Source organism: Sturnus vulgaris, chromosome 3 (genome assembly GCF_052056855.1).
Source record: "Sturnus vulgaris isolate bStuVul1 chromosome 3, bStuVul1.hap1, whole genome shotgun sequence".
Taxonomy (NCBI): domain Eukaryota; kingdom Metazoa; phylum Chordata; class Aves; order Passeriformes; family Sturnidae; genus Sturnus; species Sturnus vulgaris.
Genome location: NC_142245.1, coordinates 10,624,597 through 10,642,939, shown reverse-complemented (window position 1 = coordinate 10,642,939; position 18,343 = coordinate 10,624,597).

Genomic DNA, 18,343 nt, shown 5'->3' with positions numbered 1-18,343 from the left:
TTCCTGGAATCCTTCCTTCCTTCCTGGAATCCTTCCTTCCTTCCTGGATTCCTTCCTTCCTTCCTGGAATCATTCCTTACTGGAATCCTTCCTTCCTTGAATCCTTCCTTCCTGGAATCCTTCTTGGAATCCTTCCTGGAATCCTTCCTTCCTGGAATCCTTCCTGGAATCCTCCCTGGAATCCTCGCTGGAATTATTCCTTGAATACTTCCTTCCTTCCTGGAATCCTTCCTTCCTTCCTGGAATCCTTCCTTCCTCACTGGAATCCTTCCTTCCTGGAATCCGTCCTTCCTGGAATCCTTCCTGGAATCCTTCCTTCCTGGAATCCTTCCTTCCTTCCTGGAATCATTCCTTCCTGGAATCATTCCTTCCTGGAATCATTCCTTCCTGGAATCCTTCCTTCCCTCCTGGAATCCTTCATTCCTCCCTTCTTTCCTGGAATCCATCCTTCTTCCTGGAATCCTTCCTTCCTTCCTGGAATCCTTGCTTCCTGGAATCCTTCCTTGCTGGAATCCTTCCTTGATTCCTGGAATCCTTCCTTCCTTCCTGGAATCCTTCCTTCCTTCCTGGAATCCTTCCTTCCTGGAATCCTTCCTTCCTGGAATCCTTCCTTCCTTCATGGAATTATTCATTCATTCCTTCCTTCCTTCCTGGAATCCTTCCTTCCTTCCTTCTTGGAATCCTTCCTTCCTGGAATCCTTCCTTCCTTCCTGGAATCCTTCCTTCCTGGAATCCTTCCTTCCTTCCGGGAATCCTTCCTTCCTTCCGGGAATCCTTCCCTCCGGGAATCCTTCCTTCCTCCCTGGAATCCTTCCTGGAATCCTTCCTGGAATCCTTCCTTCCTTCCTTCCTGGAATCCTCCCTGGAATCCTCGCTGGAATCATTCCTTCCTTCCTGGAAACCTTTCTTAGTGGAATCCTTCCTTCCTTCCTGGAATCATTCCTTCCTAGAATCCTTTCTTCCTGGAATCCTTCCTGGAATCCTTCCTTCCTGGAATCCTTCCTTCCTTCCTTCCTTCCTGGAATCTTTCCTTCCTGGAATCCTTCCATCCTTCCTGGAATCATTCCTTCCTGGAATCCTTCCTTCCTACCTGGAATCCTTCCTTCCTTCCTGCCTTCCTTCCTTCCTTCCTGGAATCCTTCCTTCCTTCCTTCCTGGTTTCCTTCCTGGAATCCTTCCTTCCTGGAATCCTTCCTTCCTTCCTGGAATCCTTCATTCCTCCCTGGAATCCTTCCTTCCTAGAATCCTTCCTTCCTGGAATCCTTCCTTCCTTCCTGGAATCCTTCCTTCCTGAAATCCTTCCTTCCTGGAATCCTTCCTTCTTGGAATCCTTCCTTCCCTCCTGGAATCCTTCATTCCTTCCTTCCTTCCTGGAATCCATCCTTCTTCCTGGAATCCTTCCTTCCTTCCTGGAATCCTTGCTTCCTTCCTTCCTTCCTTCCTGGAATCCTTCCTTCCTTCCTGGAATCCTTCCTTCCTGGAATCCTTCCTTCCTTCATGGAATCATTCATTCCTTCCTTCCTTCCTTCCTGGAATCCTTCCTTCCTTCCTTCCTGGAATCATTCCTTCCTGGAATCCTTCCTTCCTTCCTGGAATCCTTCCTTCCTTCCGGGAATCCTTCCCTCCGGGAATCCTTCCTTCCTCCCTGGAATCCTTCCTGGAATCCTTCCTGGAATCCTTCCTGGAATCCTCCCTGGAATCCTCGCTGGAATCATTCCTTCCTTCCTGGAAACATTTCTCAGTGGAATCCTTCCTTCCTTCCTGGAATCATTCCTTCCTAGTATCCTTTCTTCCTGGAATCCTACCTTCCTGGAATCCTTCCTGGAATCCTTCCTTCCTGGAATCCTTCCTTCCTGGAATCCTTCCATCCTTCCTGGAATCATTCCTTCCTGGAATCCTTCCTTCCTACCTGGAATCCTTCCTTCCTTCCTTCCTTCCTTCCTTCCTTCCTGGAATCCTTCCTTCCTTCCTGGAATCCTTCCTTCCTGGAATCCTTCCTTCCTTCCTGGAATCCTTCATTCCTCCCTGGAATCCTTCCTTCCTAGAATCCTTCCTTCCTGGAATCCTTCCTTCCTTCCTTCCTGGAATCCTTCCTTTCTTCCTTCCTTCCTGGAATCCTTCCTTCCTACCTGGAATCCTTCCTTCCTTCCTGCCTTCCTTCCTTCCTTCCTGGAATCCTTCCTTCCTTCCTTCCTGGATTCCTTCCTGGAATCCTTCCTTCCTGGAATCCTTCCTTCCTTCCTGGAATCCTTCATTCCTCCCTGGAATCCTTCCTTCCTAGAATCCTTCCTTCCTGGAATCCTTCCTTCCTTCCTGGAATCCTTCCTTCCTGAAATCCTTCCTTCCTGGAATCCTTCCTTCTTGGAATCCTTCCTTCCCTCCTGGAATCCTTCATTCCTTCCTTCCTTCCTGGAATCCATCCTTCTTCCTGGAATCCTTCCTTCCTTCCTGGAAACCTTGCTTCCTTCCTTCCTTCCTTCCTGGAATCCTTCCTTCCTTCCTGTAATCCTTCCTTCCTGGAATCCTTCCTTCCTTCATGGAATCATTCATTCCTTCCTTCCTTCCTTCCTGGAATCCTTCTTTCCTTCCTTCCTGGAATCCTTCCTTCCTGGAATCCTTCCTTCCTTCCGGGAATCCTTCCTTCCTTCCGGGAATCCTTCCCTCCGGGAATCCTTCCTTCCTCCCTGGAATCCTTCCTGGAATCCTTCCTGGAATCCTTCCTGGAATCTTCCCTGGAATCCTCGCTGGAATCATTCCTTCCTTCCTGGAAACCTTTCTCAGTGGAATCCTTCCTTCCTTCCGGGAATCATTCCTTCCTAGTATCCTTTCTTCCTGGAATCCTACCTTCCTGGAATCCTTCCTGGAATCCTTCCTTCCTGGAATCCTTCCTTCCTGGAATCCTTCCATCCTTCCTGGAATCCTTCCTTCCTGGAATCCTTCCTTCCTACCTGGAATCCTTCCTGCCTTCCTTCCTTCCTTCCTGGAATCCTTCCTTCCTACCTGGAATCCTTCCTGCCTTCCTTCCTTCCTTCCTGGAATCCTTCCTTCCTTCCTGGAATCCTTCCTGGAATCCTTCCGTCCTGGAATCCTTCCTTCCTTCCTGGAATCCTTCATTCCTCCCTGGAATCCTTGCTTCCTAGAATCCTTCCTTCCTGGAATCCTTCCTTCCTTCCTGGAATCATTCCTTCCTGGAATCCTTCCTTCCTGGAATCCTTCCTTCTTGAAATCCTTCCTTCCCTCCTGGAATCCTTCATTCCTTCCTTCCTTCCTGGAATCCATCCTTCTTCCTGGAATCCTTCCTTCCTTCCTGGAATCCTTGCTTCCTTCCTTCCTTCCTTCCTGGAATCCTTCCTTCCTTCCTGGAATCCTTCCTTCCTGGAATCCTTCCTTCCTTCCTTCCTGGAATCCTTCCTTTCTACCTTCTTGGAATCCTTCCTTCCTTCCTGTAATCCGTCCTTCCTGGAATCCTTCCTTTCTTCCACGAATCCTTCCTTCCTGGAATCCTTCCTTCCTGGAATCCTTCCAGGAATCCTTCCTTCCTTCCTGGAATCCTTCCTTTCTTCCTTCCTTCCTGGAATCCTTCCTTCCTACCTTCCTGGAATCCTTCCTTCCTACCGTCCTGGAATCCTTCTTGGAATCCTTCCTGGAATCCTTCCTTCCTGGAATCCTTCCTTCCTGGAATCCTTCTTTCCTTCCTGGAATCCTGCATTCCTTCCTGGAATGCTTCCTTCCTGGAATCTTTCCTGATAGCCTTCTTGGAATCCTTTCTGGAATCCTTCCTGGAATCCTTCCTTCCTGGAATCCTTCCTTCCTGGAATCCTTCCTGGAATCCTTCCTTCCGTCCTTCCTGGAATCCTTCCTTCCTTCCCTCCTGGAATCCTTCCTTCCTGGAATCCTTCCTGGTATCCTTCTTGGAATCCTTTCTGGAATCCTTCCTGGAATCCTTCCTTCCTTCTTTCCTGGAATCCTTCCTTCCTTCCTGGAATCCTTCCTGGAATCCTTTCTGGAATCCTTCCTGGAATCCTTCCTTCCTGGAATCCTTCCTTCCTTCCTTCCTGGAATCCTTCCTTCCTTCCTGGAATCCTTCCTGGAATCCTTTCTGGAATCCTTCCTGGAATCCTTCCTTCCTGGAATCCTTCCTTCCTTCCTTCCTGGAATCCTTCCTTTCTACCTTCTTGGAATCCTTCCTTCCTTCCTGTAATCCGTCCTTCCTGGAATCCTTCCTTTCTTCCACGAATCCTTCCTTCCTGGAATCCTTCCTTCCTGGAATCCTTCCAGGAATCCTTCCTTCCTTCCTGGAATCCTTCCTTTCTTCCTTCCTTCCTGGAATCCTTCCTTCCTACCTTCCTGGAATCCTTCCTTCCTGCCGTCCTGGAATCCTTCTTGGAATCCTTCTTGGAATCCTTCCTTCCTGGAATCCTTCCTTCCTGGAATCCTTCTTTCCTTCCTGGAATCCTTCCTTCCTTCCTGGAATGCTTTCTTCCTGGAATCTTTCCTGATAGCCTGCTTGGAATCCTTTCTGGAATCCTTCCTGGAATCCTACCTTCCTGGAATCCTTCCTTCCTGGAATCCTTCCTGGAATCCTTCCTTCCGTCCTTCCTGGAATCCTTCCTTCCTTCCTTCCTGGAATCCTTTTTTCCATCCTTCCTGGAATCCTTCCTTCCGTCCTTCCTGGAATCCTTCCTTCCTGGAATCCTTCCTGGTATCCTTCTTGGAATCCTTTCTGGAATCCTTCCTGGAATCCTTCCTTCCTTCCTTCCTGGAATCCTTCCTTTCTTCCTTCCTTCCTGGAATCCTTCCTTCCTACCTGGAATCCTTCCTGCCTTCCTTCCTTCCTTCCTGGAATCATTCCTTCCTTCCTGGAAACCTTTCTCAGTGGAATCCTTCCTTCCTTCCGGGAATCATTCCTTCCTAGTATCCTTTCTTCCTGGAATCCTACCTTCCTGGAATCCTTCCTGGAATCCTTCCTTCCTGGAATCCTTCCTTCCTGGAATCCATCCATCCTTCCTGGAATCATTCCTTCCTGGAATCCTTCCTTCCTACCTGGAATCCTTCCTTCCTTCCTGCCTTCCTTCCTTCCTTCCTGGAATCCTTCCTTCCTTCCTGGAATCCTTCCTGGAATCCTTCCTTCCTGGAATCCTTCCTTCCTTCCTGGAATCCTTCATTCCTCCCTGGAATCCTTCCTTCCTAGAATCCTTCCTTCCTGGAATCCTTCCTTCCTTCCTGGAATCATTCCTTCCTGGAATCCTTCCTTCCTGGAATCCTTCATTCCTTCCTTCCTTCCTGGAATCCATCCTTCTTCCTGGAATCCTTCCTTCCTTCCTGGAATCCTTGCTTCCTTCATTCCGTCCTTCCTGGAATCCTTCCTTCCTTCCTGGAATCCTTCCTTCCTGGAATCCTTCCTTCCTTCCTTCCTGGAATCCTTCCTTTCTACCTTCTTGGAATCCTTCCTTCCTTCCTGTAATCCGTCCTTCCTGGAATCCTTCCTTTCTTCCACGAATCCTTCCTTCCTGGAATCCTTCCTTCCTGGAATCCTTCCAGGAATCCTTCCTTCCTTCCTGGAATCCTTCCTTTCTTCCTTCCTTCCTGGAATCCTTCCTTCCTACCTTCCTGGAATCCTTCCTTCCTACCGTCCTGGAATCCTTCTTGGAATCCTTCCTGGAATCCTTCCTTCCTGGAATCCTTCCTTCCTGGAATCCTTCTTTCCTTCCTGGAATCCTTCCTTCCTTCCTGGAATGCTTCCTTCCTGGAATCTTTCCTGATAGCCTTCTTGGAATCCTTTCTGGAATCCTTCCTGGAATCCTTCCTTCCTGGAATCCTTCCTTCCTGGAATCCTTCCTGGAATCCTTCCTTCCGTCCTTCCTGGAATCCTTCCTTCCGTCCCTCCTGGAATCCTTCCTTCCTGGAATCCTTCCTGGTATCCTTCTTGGAATCCTTTCTGGAATCCTTCCTGGAATCCTTCCTTCCTTCCTTCCTGGAATCCTTCCTTCCTTCCTGGAATCCTTCCTGGAATCCTTTCTGGAATCCTTCCTGGAATCCTTCCTTCCTGGAATCCTTCCTTCCTTCCTTCCTGGAATCCTTCCTTTCTACCTTCTTGGAATCCTTCCTTCCTTCCTGTAATCCGTCCTTCCTGGAATCCTTCCTTTCTTCCACGAATCCTTCCTTCCTGGAATCCTTCCTTCCTGGAATCCTTCCAGGAATCCTTCCTTCCTTCCTGGAATCCTTCCTGGAATCCTTCCTTCCTGGAATCCTTCCTTCCTACCTTCCTGGAATCCTTCCTTCCTACCGTCCTGGAATCCTTCTTGGAATCCTTCCTGGAATCCTTTCTTCCTGGAATCCTTCCTTCCTGGAATCCTTCCTTCCTTCCTGGAATGCTTTCTTCCTGGAATCTTTCCTGATAGCCTGCTTGGAATCCTTTCTGGAATCCTTCCTGGAATCCTTCCTTCCTGGAATCCTTCCTTCCTGGAATCCTTCCTGGAATCCTTCCTTCCGTCCTTCCTGGAATCCTTCCTTCCTTCCTTCCTGGAATCCTTCCTTCCATCCTTCCTGGAATCCTTCCTTCCGTCCTTCCTGGAATCCTTCCTTCCTGGAATCCTTCCTGGTATCCTTCTTGGAATCCTTTCTGGAATCCTTCCTGGAATCCTTCCTTCCTTCCTTCCTGGAATCCTTCCTTTCTTCCTTCCTTCCTGGAATCCTTCCTTCCTACCTTCCTGGAATCCTTCCTTCCTACCGTCCTGGAATCCTTCTTGGAATCCTTCCTGGAATCCTTCCTTCCTGGAATCCTTCCTTCCTGGAATCCTTCTTTCCTTCCTGGAATCCTTCCTTCCTTCCTGGAATGCTTCCTTCCTGGAATCTTTCCTGATAGCCTTCTTGGAATCCTTTCTGGAATCCTTCCCGGAATCCTTCCTTCCTGGAATCCTTCCTTCCTGGAATCCTTCCTGGAATCCTTCCTTCCGTCCTTCCTGGAATCCTTCCTTCCTTCCTTCCTGGAATCCTTCCTTCCATCCTTCCTGGAATCCTTCCTTCCGTCCTTCCTGGAATCCTTCCTTCCTGGAATCCTTCCTGGTATCCTTCTTGGAATCCTTTCTGGAATCCTTCCTGGAATCCTTCCTTCCGTCCTTCCTGGAATCCTTCCTTCCTTCCTTCCTGGAATCCTTCCTTCCTTCCTGGAATCCTTCCTTCCTACCTTCCTGGAATCCTTCCTTCCTACCTTCCTGGAATCCTTCTTGGATTCCTTCCTGGAATCCTTCCTTCCTGGAATCCTTCCTTCCTTCCTTCCTGGAATCCTTTCCTTTCTGGAATCCTTCCTTCCTTCCTGGAATGCTTCCTTCCTGGAATCTTTCCTGGAATCCTTCTTGGAATCCTTTCTGGAATCCTTCCTGGAATCCTTCCTTCCTGGAATCCTTCCTTCCTGGAATCCTTCCTGGAATCCTTCCTCCCTCCTTCCTGGAATCCTTCCTTCCGTCCTTCCTGGAATCCTTCCTTCCTTCCTTCCTGGAATCCTTCCTTCCATCCTTCCTTCCTTCCTTCCTTCTGTCCTTTCTGGATTCCTTCCTTCTTGGAATTCTTGCTTCTTTCCTCCCTTCCTTCCTCCCTTCCTCCTTTCCTCTCTATGATTTTTTTTTTGCATTTATGGTTGTTCTTCTGCTTATCAGCAGTGGAGAGGACATGAGAGTACCAAGAATACTCTAAGAACACAATAGTTACCTGCACATACCTATCTTCACTCACCTCTCAAGCAAAAATGGAGATGGTCCAAACTCTCCATCTATAAAGTCCAAATGTTATAGAAGAATGAATTTATCAAATGCAGGAAGTGGCCAAAAGATCTGGAGTTGGCCCTTTTTGTTTGACAAAAACACCAAGACAGGTTAGATAATGCAGCATTTATTTATCTTTATATAATCAAAAGCTACTTTAGCTCTCCAGAGTTGAACATAAGCCCCATATTTCAGAGGTAATATGGAAGAGTACTTAAGCCACAAACAGACTTTTTAGAAGGGCAAGTATTCATCGATAAAGGGCAATGGCCTTAATCTGAAGGAGGGCAGGTTTAGATTAGATATTAGGTAGAAATTTACTGGGAGTTTGGTGAACACCCAAACACAGGCACAGGTTGCTCATAGAAGTATTGTGGATGCCCCATTCCTGGCAGTGTCCAAAGTTGAGTTAGAAGTAGCTTGGAGCAAGCAGGTCTATTGGCAGGTGTCCCTACCCATGGCACATGGAGTGATCTTTAAGATCCCTTCTACCCCAAATCATTCTATGATTCTGTGATTTTGTTGGTATTCTCTGAAGAGGCAAGAAATCTAGGAGAATTTGAAATAGACTGAATCATAAAGGAGAAAAGCACTATGGCACCAAGGAGACATCCTAAACAGAAGGTGAAAACTGATGATCTATAAGGGGAACAATATGAAATTTCACATCTATATTTAAAATACAAAACCTGCACATTTCTGAGCCATCTGTAGTTACTATATTGTTCCCTTACCATTGTTGTTTGCAAAACCATGAGTCAAAAGTAGTAGGCTGGAAGTGTTCAGACATCTATACCTACATGTACTAGTAGTTTACAAATATTTCAAAGCTTTCCACTTATTTGGTAGGAAGCAAAAGTGATTTTAAAAAAATGTAAAAACCCAAGGCAACAAAGCCAAGCATCATCCAACTCCTCTTATTCAGGAAATATGCAGGAACACTGCCTCACTGTTACCGTGGATACATCTTATATGTTTAGCTTGAATTTGGTCACATCACCTTGGGGGTAGTGCTGGTTTATGGATTTGGTCAGAGTTGCTAGAATTTTTGTTTCCACACACTGGTAAATGCTGTCAGGTAGGTTTGAACTCTCCAGTTTTTATAATTTGTTCTTATGCCCTTTGTTGTAACTCTGGTTGAATTTGTGGGTAGTGACATATATTCTTGTATTTGCGAAGGAAATCTTCTGAGGGCAGCACAATTTTTCTCACTCTCTTACTGCAGACATATTGGGGCCTCAGTTCTGAACTTGGAGAAAAGTGTCCCAATCCAGCACGGTTCACAACCTGCTTGCCTCCTGCCTGCTTCAGGATCAAGGCTCATTTGGACTTCCAGGTCAGGATATGTAGAATAAACTTCTTGCTCCTGTGCTGCTAGATTTTTCTACTTGTTAGGAATTTACAAGGCTGCACACGAAGACACTGAAGCTTTACTTCTTAATTCTGCCTAGCTCACTGATATTAGTGCAGCAAGGTGTACCATTGAACCTCAGCAAATGGTATCTAGCCTGGTTTCTTTCCTCAAGGCAGGATCAACAAGACCTAACCCTCCCTGACAGCTATGCAGCAAACCTGTTCTTAAAAACCTTGTGTAACAGAAATTTGACACCCCTCCTCAGGCTATCTTTGCCAAAGCAAAACTCTTCTTAGTGCTAGAAAAGCTTCCCTAAGGACAAGCCTGGATCTCCCTTCCTATAACTTAAGCCATTGATTTTTTTCCTTATCCTCAGAGGAGATAGAAAAGAATTTTCTTCTTTGTAGCAGGCTATGGCATATTGCAGGGCAGCCATTGCCTTTCCCCATAATCTACTGTGGCCTACGTATTCCAAATGTTTTTACTGACTCCCCCATCCCCCTGGTCTTCTCCCCCTGCCCTAGACCAAGTTTTCTCGGTCTCTCTTTTCTCTTGATGCCCTCCTGTAGGTTCTCTCAGGCTGATATATTGTGGAATAACTTTTTTTGTTTGTTTTGCTTTGTGCTGGAATGCCCACAGTTGTCTCTCAGCCAAGGCACATTTGACTTTTAGCAACTAAACCATAATTTTGGTTTAGAAGGCTTTAGGAAGACAATGCATAAACAGTATCTTGCTACCACTGTGTACTCACTGAACAGGGAAAATGTTGGAGAGCTGCCTGTCTGGTTTTAGACAAACAGGATTGCTTGCTTCCAGGGTAGACAATAGGAGAAGAGAGGAGCCATGTGAGTAGTGTTTTGTGCCCACACGTGAACTTAGGCCCTCTGGTGCTAGACATGCAAGAGGAATCTCCAAGCAGTGCAGTGTTTGAGACAGAGTGCAAGTAGAAAATTCTTGGCATCCTGGCAGCTGAACTCCTCATTCAGATTGCTTGCATTAGCAAGAGCAAACACCAAAAACATCCAAGAAACAAAACTAAAAGAGCTCCAACACAGTGACGCTCTAAGCTTCTTTCTCATTCAGGTTTATTTTCATATGACTGTTAGTGGGACTATGAGAAGGATCTTGCCTTCCCCCCACTGCTTTCCCTCCCCTTTACCATGGTGCATTTTAAATCAAGCTGTCCTCTATAGCTCTGCAGCAAATCTGCACATTTCTGGTTTTGCTCTTTCAGAAGATAATTTCTCCTGTTTAATGAGATCTGAAAATGAAGTGAGGCATGAGTTGGAGAAAGGTCACAGTATGTGCTCAAAGGTATATTAACTACTGTTGGAGCTGGCATCCATTGACTTCCATGAGGACAAAATTAAGCAGTAAACAGTAAATAATTCTACTAGCACTTTATTACAAACAGGACCATTTACAATGAATAAGAATTTCAGAAGCTTCAAGGATGAAATGGGGAAGCTCACAAATAAAAAGAAAAATCTTACTACTTAGGCTTAGAATATGATTCCAGTCAAGGTTAATGGGGAAACAGTTAATGAGGGGTACAGAATCTAAAGGCTGCATTGATGCTGTATTGTGTCTTACACATGTAATTAATGCTACTGACTACTGCTAAATGGCTTTACTTGAACACATTTTCTCTAGCAGGAACTTTAAATCCCCCACACTGTATACAGGAGAACTCTCCTGATGCTTTACGACTCCCACTAATTCTGAACAGGCTAAATCAGAACCGATTTCTTCCACTCATTTCCAGGATGGTGATTTGCATCTACCACCACCACGATACATCCATAATTCAGGGCCCAGTGGTATAATGACAAGTTTGGCATCAGCTTTACAAGGGGCAGGATCAGTCCTTGAATGCTTATAGTGAGAGAAGAATCCCCTTTTTCCATTTAAGTGGTGTTTCCACAGCAGGAAATGCTGTGGAAAAAGAGAGAGCTCCCTCTTGGTGAGTGTTTTCTCTATCGTCATCTTCCTCTTGCAATTTTTAAATTCTATTTTTCTGGGAAAGTTACTTTTCTACAAGTTCCAGGCAAATACTGCCGCTCAGTTAAAAAAAGAAAAGCAGATGAAGGTAGAGATGAACCATTAGGCATCCTGTGCCCAGGCAAAGCATAAGGATGCAAAACCCACACAGCCAGCTATAACCAGCTCCCTCCATTCACATCTGCTCCTGGAAGTTGAACTGTGCTCAGTTCTCTGCATGGGAAGAGAAGGAGCAAGATGAGATTATTTTGAAGGAAAGAGAGGGACTGCATAGAGTTTACCTTACTGTCTGGTTCTGTTTAAAAATATTTTGTTTTCTTTTCCTTGCACAGAGGCTTTAAAGTAGGGCATTTGTAAACACTGTTTTTTCTACCCAGTGCTCATTGTATTGACAGGAATTGCTTCAGCTGAACAGTTTCATCAATGTGCTCAAGCCTGTTTGTAGGTGGCATCCAGAGGGCAGATTCCACTCTCATATAAGACCTAAGCCTATTCCATTTCTGTCTTTAAAGCATCTCCCAGGTGCACTTAAGCATTGTTTTCCTTCCCAATCCTCTCTTCCCCCACCTTTCCTCTTCTCTTCTGAATAAAATGGTTTGAAAAACCCAGGCCAAATCCTCAATTTTTTTGAGTGAGGCCTAAGAGATTCACAGGATTAACCTCTGGGTTCCACTTGTCCTCAGAGGAGGGACAGTTCCTCCAGTGCCACATAACCACATAGCATGGAAGGCTGCAGAATTGCACCTTTGTGTAAGAGAGCATTTCATCAGCTTTTAATTGGACTCAAACCATAATGGAGTCAAATTCGGTTGTGCTGCTGGGTCTAAACAGCCTTACAAAGTAGAGGTAAATGTCTCATAAACTGGTCACAATTTATATCCTTTCCTCATTCCTTGTGATTTGGGATTTATGGCCTTCCTAGAAATCTTGGGCTCTGAGTTGGAGGAACAAAAAAGATGCAAGATTGGTGCATGATTCCAGCCTGTGTACCTTCCCCTGCTTTTAAGTGGATCTTTTTGTTTTGTTTTAACTTTTGATCATTGTGGTGAGCTGAATTTGACTGGGTGCCTACCAAGCCCTCCTCATTCAGCAGGATGAGGAGGAACAAAATTAAGTGGAAAGAAACCCTTGTGGATCAAAATAAAGGCAGTTTGGAAAAAAAGCACAAGGGCCGTGTGTGCAAGCAAAGGAAAACAGAAGATTTATTCTCTACTTTCCATCAGCAGGTGCTGTCCATCCACTTCCTGGGAAGGACTGGTTTCTCAGAAAGACAAATGTCCTACTAATGAATGCCCCCTTCCCTTCTTTTTCAGTGTCATATGGTATGGAATACCCCTTTGGTCAGTTTGGGTCAGCTACCCTGGCTATGTCCCCTCTCGAGGTCTTGTCCACTCCCAAACTACTGATGATAGTGAGGAATGTTGGAGACACAGCCTTGATGCTGTGGAGAGCACTGCATCAGTAGCCAAAACTCTGATCTATTATCAACACCTTTCTAGCAACCACTGCAGAACCCCACACTTTGAGACCTACTATGGGAAAAACCAACTCCATCTGGGAGAACTGGAAACAGACTGAATCATTAAGGAGAATTTCATCTCACCAGACCCAAAACCAATCATCCACTTCAATGAGTGCCAATCTGCATCCCTACAAAACTTCGCCACCCTAGTAAGTTTGACCCCAGACAAGCTCCCCACTGGATTCTTCTGTTTATGGGATCTTATTCAGCACAATTTCTGCTCTCTGCAAAGCAGCAGTGCAATTGGAATCTGCTGCAAACACTGTAGATTTGTCCTCCGGGTGTGAGAGAAAACCCCACTTTCTTTGAGTGGCATGTTCTTGTCCAGCTCTCCAACAGTTTTGAAGATTGGAGTTCAGTTTATAAATTCCTCCTGTTGCATTCAGAAGAGTCTCTTAGAGAGACTGAATGACTCCAAATTATATTGACAGTGAATGTTTTCTCTTCTTTCCCTTTTCTCATTTCTAAATGTTGAACTTTGAAAATCTTAGATTAAGTTTGTATTACTTCAGCTGCATCATTGTTTTCTGGGAGCATGCTTGCATTTTTCAGGAAACTGGGTGGCTTTTTGGCTTGGAGAAATGGGACAGAATTAGAAGTTCATTTAATTATTTTTGTAATGTGGTTTATTTTTGTTTGGGGTTTTTTGTTAATATATCCTTTACACATCTACTAGTTATATGATACTGGTGGGAAAAGAGGCTGATAAGATGATGATGATGATGAAGAATAAATTTAGATATGTTGGAAACATCACATGAAATGAAATTTGATTATGACAATCCTCTTGCCCAGCTTTTGACCCTGTAAGTTTTTAAATGGAAGAGACCTAGGTATTGCCTGTTGAAGCCTAACCCTTGTAGCCTTCTGTAGTGGTTTTCCTGACAGACTTTAAAGCTTATCTGTTTTCAGTAGTATTTAGAAGCTGTTTCAACTGTATGAACTAAAATCCTCAGAGGATCTAATCAGTCAATGGAGCATAAGATTTGGCCCCCTCTATTCTAAATGCTGATAATAACAATCCTATTCTGGCTAAACTCTCATGAGGTTAAGGTTAATGAAAATTACATTAATAAATAAAAAACAATGCCACTCCCATCTCCTTCCTCCTGTCCCCCAACTTGTTTAGCAAGTGCTGGAGAGTGCCTGGTTTGTGACCAGGAATGCTTAAGAGCATGTTTGTAGGCTAATGTGAAAACCTTTTTAATCCTGGCAATTTTAACTTGCTTAAATTCCTTTGAAGATCCCCCTCCTTGTTGATGGGGATTGAGGTTCTATTGCCATGATGCATTTTTATACTGCATTCCGCAGGAGTTAGCACTTGCCATGGAGACCTGCACTTTGTCTTTTAAGCAGATAAAAAGAGAGGTCAGTCAGATGTAATTCCCCAACTCCTCGTATAAACAATTTAACCGCTGCAGCAACATACTTGTTTGGAATTACTCCCTCAGATTCAATTCCCTTTTCCTGCTCCACTTGTAAAAATGGTTAGTGTCCTCTATAAACTGCTGCTCAGCCAGGTCCAAGGCTTGCTATGGAGTTGTAGAATAAATGTTAATCTAATACAGGTTACTGGGTCAAATGCAATCACAGGCTTGTGGGAAAAGCTTAATACTGTTCTGCTTCTTCTAACACAGTAAACCTGGATATTATATGATAGGTTAAATACCATTGAACCATGACAAGAATTTTCTTGAAAGTAGGATTTAGTACAAAGGAAACTACACTGGAAGAGTGACTTAGGATTGACTTTGCTCTCTGAGAGCATTCTAAGAAGCTGAGGTATGCTGTGAAAATTATCTCCCTGAAAACATTAGGTACAAAAGACCCTAGGTCAGCTACATCAAGGATGATTCAGCTAATAAAAGGCTGCATGGGCTTTTACACTGTTGCCTTCTGTCCATAGGAAAGAGCATTTTAGGTTTTTTTTCCCCCGTGCAGTGACTGTGAAGCCAGCATGATGTGACTAGCTTCAACATCTGATATCTGAGATTGTGTAAATACACACTTAAAAATACGTAACTTTAACACTCACATGTGAGTGCTGACAGTTGCTTATTTCCCACAGGCTGACTTGTGTTATCCTTTGCTGTCATGTACCTCTCTGTCCTGCAGTGATGTAGTTTGGCACAATATTTCACCTTCTTTAGTGCAGGTTTTGTTCATACTCAGTACTGCTGAGGTCAGAGACTCAGTGAGGTCATTAAGGGAAAGCTTGAGGACCCAACCCTGCACAGAGATTTGGCTCAGTCTTTCCACAGTGTATGCTGTCTGCCTCTCCTTGTTTATGTAGTTATTGATAGTCCTGGTATTTGATTACAGAATGGGGGCAAATGGGCACAAGGATGAGGGGTGTTGTGGACTTCATTTTATATTTCTCTTATATTTGCTGCTTTAACCAGCCAAACTATAAGTTCTGTTAGTGAGAGAACTCTGGATGATACACAGGGAGAGAGGACACTTCAGAGTGCTGGGGCTGAAAGACCGATTGAGCTCAGCCATCCCTTCTATCAGTCCGAGCAGGAAACAGGGGTGAAAGGTGGCATGTGAACATACAGCTTTGCTAGTCAGTAAAAAAAGCCAACCAATTCCCATTGCATCATAGCACTGAAGTGTCAAAATGCTGCCCCAGCAACAATAGAGCAGTATCAAACCTCATTTTACATAGGGGTAGGAAAAGGCAGGGTCAAAACAGCCTGTGGCAGGGGCAGGAACATAGCCAAGTTTTCTGAGATTGGTTGGTTGGTTTTGTTTGTTTTTAGTTTTGTTGCAAAGTTTTATACTGAAAACAAATTTTCTGCACAAGATTTTGTATTGAATGCTGTGTACAGCAAGCGCTGCATACCTTAGCATGTCTAAAACATAGTTTTTCACATTTTAATTCAGAAATGCCACTTAGGCCTCTTCAGGCTTTGCACACAATGTGCATTCAAGATGTGAAAAGAGTCTCTAAAAACTAGTGTGTTGTGGAGTCAAGAACTCACCTCCACTTCGAAAAAAATACTGTTCAACTGCAGTCATGCACAGGGGGTTTCTCACTGGGGTATGCTGGCCCTGTTTGGCAGCCACTTGGATGTTTCCAGCTAATGCTCCACAACCTTCGATTTTCCAAAGCCAGAACAGCTTGGACTGCTGAAATGCCATGACTGCATGGCAACTAACTTTCACTGCCATCATCTGAGCAAGAACTGAAGGATGGTCCCCATGTATTAGAGACTGACAGGACTGAGCTTGCAGAGACCAGGAAAAGAAAAGGCACTGCTTATGTGGCTGTTCTGCAGGGAAGTGAGGGGGGGGGAAGATCTTGAGGAGGCTGAGATTCATGAGACCTTTGGAGCATTTCAAGCAGAGGGTTTGCTCTTTCATCAAGTGGTGTCAGAGCTTTTACACAAATGTGCCTTTAATTTTTTTTATTTTTTTTTAATCACTAAGTAGAAAAATCATGGATTGTTTCTTATCTGGGGAAGCATGACAGTCTGCTGAAACCTGTGCTGAACAAGAGAACATTTTTTGTCTGTGCTATTTTCTTTGTGTTAGCCATGAGACCCTGTTAACCTCTGGTTCCTGAGCTCACTCCTTCATTTCATTTTCCGTATCATCTCTTGGCAACATTTTGTTACATCAATCTGCTTCTGAATAGCCAGGCCTTCTGCTTTCTCTTCCCTCCTCCAGGGTTAGTTGTGGGGTAAAAAAAAGCCCCTGTTTTTCTTTTCATCCCTGTTCCATTCTTCACTGAAGTGTATACTTTTCCACCTTGTGTATTCTTCATCTGACTCTGTTTCTGTCTTCTGCCTATTCCTCATGTCCCTTACAAAGGTTTCAACACCTTTCTCTGAGTCTCACTCGCCCTGACAAACCTGATGCATCTACCAGATGCCTCTCCTCTGTGCTCCCAAGGGCTACTCAGGACACACCTGCCTCTATGCAGCTGGAAAGCTGAGAGGAGGAGGGTGTCTGAAGTCACTGGTCAGTCACTCCTTCCTCCCCACTCTCCTCTTCAGGGCCAGATTTTATTCATTGGCCAGTCAGTGAAGAAATATCAGCTGATTTAGAGGGTTCAGAGAGGAAGTCCTGATCCTGCTGAAGACTAAACTTTTGCTGAATTTAATCTCTACTTTCTTTCTTCTTTGTGATGCTGTCGTGCACTTTCAAATAAATGTGTTTATGACTTGTTCGTCTTAGGAAGAGAAGAGATAGGAATATCTCAGGAGTTGCCAGATACTCTGTAAGGCTTTTTTGTTGTGCTTTTTAAAATCCTATTTGCTTCCCCAACCCTTCTTGTCCCCAACTTCTCAGTAACCCAGACCTCGGGTTAAATTATTGCAGCTTAAACTGGAAATGCTGGCTGGTGTGTAAGCAAAAAATTAGCATCTGGTTGTCTTTCCACCTCTCTAACAACCCCCCCCAAATCAAAAAATAAAATAAAAAAATGTATGGCTGCTTTGATCCATCGTTTCTAGCTGGTGGATCAGCTCTGCCCAATAAGATTTTTTCATGTTTCACCACAGGACATGCTCATGGCACAGCAAGAGCTTTGTGTCGGGGTAAAGATTCTGTCTCACCAGTAGCAAAGTGTGTTCAAGGTCTGCATCCTTTGTCGAGTCCTGAACCTGATTCGTGAAAGGCAGAAAGAAGGCTTGCAGGGTGTTTCTTTTCCCTTCAAGGAATAATTAAAAAAAACCCAAAAAACGGTGACATTTTAGAAGGCGATTTGCTAAGCTCTGCATGTTCTGTGTACTTTAGTGTGTGAACAAATTGGATTATGAAAGGCAATGTATTAGTGATTTGACAGTAATGTGGAATTTTGGAAGCATTAATCGCTAATGCATGTTTCATAATTTCAGCTAAATTATTTCAGTTGAAATGCAAGAGAGGCAATTGAAAAATTCATTGAGATTGCAGTGGAACCTGCAGATTACTTTGATTTACTGCAAAATACTGCAAGGCAGTAGGAAATGTTTACAGCTACTCTGTTTATAATTTTGGTAGAGATGTGTGATGAAACAGTAAATTCATATATGTATTTATCTTGTCAAATGTAAGCCTCATTCTTCATCTTCATGTTGCATATTAAAAAAAACCAAAACAAAAACAAACCTAACTGAAGATTACAACATAGTATTTTCATTTACTATTTGTGTTAGCCAGGTGTTTAGATACCCTAACTGAGATCAAGGCTTTCCTATTTTCAACTTGCTGGTAGCCAGGAAGGCAGATTTTTCTTCAAAGTTTTACTCTCTCTCAGTGCTGTAACAATCTGCTTGCAATGGCAGCTTGTGCACATCTTCATGTCTTTTCATGTCTTTTTTTCCTTGCAGGACCAGATGAGCCAGGAGAGTTGATATTGCTGAGATTTAAATGGACATAGATTTCAGAGCTAATGTGCCACCAAAATGGATTCATACCTTTCTGCAGCTCCCAGTGGACTCCACACCTTCCCTGACAGTTTATCCTGGATGTCCCTCCTGGCTGCAACATCAGTCATGGGTGTTCTTAAGCTACGGGGTTTTTTTGCAATTGAGGGACCAATTTATTTTATTTAAAGTGGAAGCTAAGAATTTTTAGGTCTCACTTCTTAGCTACTGCACAGAAAGACTTCTGCTTACAGAGTGATCACCATGCTGTGGTGTTCACCTTTCAGTTGAGGAAATCCATTGTGCATGGATTAAATATCTCTTAAAGCAAATTCTATTGGTTACTGACTCC